General features: G+C 42.3%; 2 pseudogenes; both read left to right on the top strand.

Annotated features, from left to right (window-relative positions):
• LOC127095379 (DExH-box ATP-dependent RNA helicase DExH9-like) overlaps positions 1 to 1,370 on the top strand; it is a 9,652-nt pseudogene extending 8,282 nt beyond the window's left edge.
• An 84-nt stretch (positions 1,371 to 1,454) lies between these two features.
• On the top strand, positions 1,455 to 3,363 carry LOC127095378 (mitogen-activated protein kinase kinase kinase NPK1-like; annotated as a pseudogene).
• The last annotated feature ends 377 nt before the right edge of the window (positions 3,364 to 3,740 follow it).

The following is a 3,740-nucleotide window of genomic DNA, read 5'->3' as shown; positions in this document are numbered from 1 at the left end:
GGAAGAGAGCATTGTCATGTCGCCAAAGAATGCTCGTTTTGTCTTCCTGTCTGCTACTGTCCTTAATGCCAAGGAATTTGCTGATTAGGTGGCAAAAGGTGCACCAACAGCCTTGTCATATTGTTTATACAGATTATCGGCCAACTCCCCTTCAACATTATATTTCTCCTTCCGAAAGCGAGGGTCTATACTTAGTGGTAGATGAAAAGGGAAAGTTTCGCGAAGACAGTTTTCATAAAGCTTTGAATGCTCTTGTTCCCGCTGCTGATGGTGATAGGAAAAAAAGAAAATGCGAAGTGGCAAAAAGGTTTGGTGCTAGGCAAGACAGTTGAAGAAAGCGACATATTAAGACGACGTCACATGAGCAAACCAAACTAACTTTGTGAAATAGTCTATCCGCTAGCCGGCACACCAAGAAACCAATCAGCCTGTAGTATTCCATTGCCAAACCTACCAAATTAATCGAAGAAATAAAATGTCAAAATAAAATATTCAAACAAGGCATGCTTTTCCTGAATATCAAGCTACAAGTTCCAATTTGTCGTTAAGCTATTTTGCATTAACCTTTGAGGAGTAATGGATAAAAGAGGGGATGTTCGGTTATCTTCACCTACTGCAGCAGAATCCCAAGGACACCTAGCCTCAAGAGCCTGAAATTAAACCCTTCCGTGTCGGCATTGTCAACAAAGACGAAACTTCAAGAGCACCATTCGCAGTTTTAGCTCAAAACTCTCCTTGAATCTGTCACTAAAACACCATGGGACAACTTCCTTGAAAGAATTGGCCGAGTTTCATCTACTGAGGATGCAGAACTTCAAGAAAGTTCTAGTGACACTTTGGAACTTCATTTTTGGGCATCTTATCGAGGGCAGACTCTGGTAAGAACAGTACGTGGAATGATGTATTACAGGAGAGCTTTGGTGCTGCAGAGCTATCTAGAGAGCAGATCACTGGGAGTGGACAATTATTCTCAGAACAATTTCATTACAAGTCAAGGTTTTGAATCATCCCGAGAATCACGTGCACATCCAAATTAATTTGAGGACGCTGTCAGTGTTGGAGCATTCCCTGCATTTCAAAAAGGAATTCTTGTTTCTGCTTCTGCTGGAAACTCGGTTTTTCCTCGAACGGCTTGCAACGTTGCTCCTTGGATCTTCACTGTTGCTGCTAGCACGTTAGACAGAGAATTCAGTTCAAATATCTACCTTGGCAACTCAAAAGTTTTGAAGGGTTTTTTTTCTCTAAATCCAATGAAAATGGAGTATTCTCATGGTTTGATACATGGAAGTTCAGCCGCAGCGTCTGGAGTTTCAGCAACAAATGCTAGCTTCTGCAAGAACAATACTTTAGATCCTACCTTAATCAACTGAAAGATTGTTATTTGCACAATTGAAAACTTCACTGACAAAAGAGAAGAAAAATCCATAATAGTAAAGCAAGGTGGTGGTGTTGGAATGATACTTATTGACCATAATGCCAAAGAAGTCGGTTTTCAGTTGTCATCCCATTCGGCTTTGTGGCCATCGCCTGTGTACGAACTTGTAGGCCTCCCTATTTCCATCTACATGCTGCCAATGACGTTGCGGATTTATCCGCCGCTGCTTCACTGGAAAGGACCTTCTGCGGAGGACACGGACAAACTCCAATATCTTCAATCTGTCGGCTGAGTTCCTGACAGAGCTGCAACAATTTCAAGTGAATCCGCAAAATCGTTGTTATCGTATGGTTCCTTTTTCTTTAATCAGGCATGCAGTGGAGCGAATGAGTTCTTTCAGAACTGAAACCATGTTGGACACAACTGCAATGGCTCTTTCAGCAATTGTTATTGCGAGGTTCAAACTCTGTGTTTGAATTCATCTGTTAGACTTGGGTTCCTGAGTGGCCAACATGTTAACTTGGTCGTGATGCCAAATCTCAACCAAAACAGTACCATCATCCACTGGGAGAGGTTGTTTCCAAGGCTCCCTAGCAATCCTCATGTGTGTATGATCTGCCGCACTGTTGTGGCTGCAGGAGAGGTTGCTTCGTGTCTTAGCTACGCATTTCTACTTGCAGCTGAAGTGCATCCGTTCTGCTGTGTTGAACTCCATCGTTTTATTTAGTTACGTGGATTGGCCCAATTGCTTTGAAATGGATGCACAAACTGTTAGTTTGTTGCTGTCAAATGATGCTTGGATCGGATTCCTGCTAGATGAAGCTTCACGATTGATCACTGGCATGTTTGAAGTGTTAGCCACAAGTGTTGTATGCTTCATGACAGGTTCCTCACGACCATTAGGAAGAGCTTGAGCGGACGCGTGGTTATAAGAACCTATACAAAACAGCTTTTAGAGGGGCTCGAATATCTTCACAATGACAGAATTATTCACCAGGATATTAAGGGTGCGAACATTCTAGTTGATAACAAAGGGTGTATTAAACTCGCAGACTTTGGTGCATCCAGGAAAGTCGTGGAATTGGCTACCATAAATGGAGCAAAGTCTATGAAGGGTACCCCACACTGGATGTCACCTGAAGTTATTTTACAGACAGGATATACAACCTCTGCTGATATATGGAGTGTTGCATGCACTGTGATAGAGATGGCCACAGGAAAGCCTCCATGGAGTCAATAGTATCCCCAGGGGGTGTCAGCTCTTTTCTACATTGGGACAACTAGATCTCATCCACCAATACCTGAACATCTGTCTGCTGAGGCAAATGACTTTTTGCTGAAATAAGGAACCGGATTTAAGACCTTCTGCATCAGACTTGTTACTGCATCCATTCATCACATACGAGTATCAGGAATCTCATTCAATATCACGCAGTTTAGTCAGGGACTCTTACAATCGGATGGCAACAGATGGGATGAACTCTAGGAACTTTTTGGATTCTATCTAAGGATCAACGTGTACAGGCCTAAAGGGTGTTTGTCAGATGGATAGTTTAAGGTTCTCGAATGCAAATCTTCTAAAACCAGGTTCCTACCAGGGAGCAGGCAACTATGACGATGACATGTGTCAGATGGATGATGAAGATGATATTTTCGCTGCATCATCAGTAAAAGCTAACCCTCTACTTGATGTTGACAACATAAAGAGTTTCAATCCAATGTGAGAGCCTGTGGAGGATGGCTGGTCTTGCAAGTCAGACGAAACACTAAATTTGAAGAAGAGTAGACTGAACTTGTCCCCAGATCAAACTATTAGGATAACTATGAGTCCCAAACCATCTCCTAATGCAGAGACGGAGATTTCATTTTCAAGTGAACCTCTTGGAGTTGAAGATGATGATGAAGTGACAGAGTGCAAAATTAGAGCTTTCCTGGATGACAAGGCATTCGAACTGAATAAGCTCCTACACGTCCTTAAATCAATTTAATGTGCATGGTAATCAGTTAAGCGATTCTAATCCATTGAGCTTTCGCAATCTTGAGAGTTTGACTTAAATCTCTCCGCGAAATAACTTTAAAGGGATTATACCAGTTGAGTTAGGCCGTATCATACATCTTGATACATTGGACCTATCTGGCAATGATTTTTTCCGGTCACGTCCCAGCATCTGTTGGTTCTTTAGAGCATCTTTTGACCTTGAACGTGAGTCGGAGCCATCTTGATGGTCCCTGGTCTGCTGAATTTGGGAATCTCAGAAGCATACAGATTATTGATATGTTCTTCAACAATCTATCGGGTAGCATTCCTCCAGAGTTTGGACAACTGCAGAACCTTGCCTCTCTGATTTTGAACAACAATGACCTG

This window comes from Lathyrus oleraceus, chromosome 6, assembly GCF_024323335.1.
Source record: "Lathyrus oleraceus cultivar Zhongwan6 chromosome 6, CAAS_Psat_ZW6_1.0, whole genome shotgun sequence".
Classification (NCBI taxonomy): Eukaryota; Viridiplantae; Streptophyta; class Magnoliopsida; order Fabales; family Fabaceae; genus Lathyrus; species Lathyrus oleraceus.
This window is presented reverse-complemented; position numbering and strand designations above follow the sequence as displayed.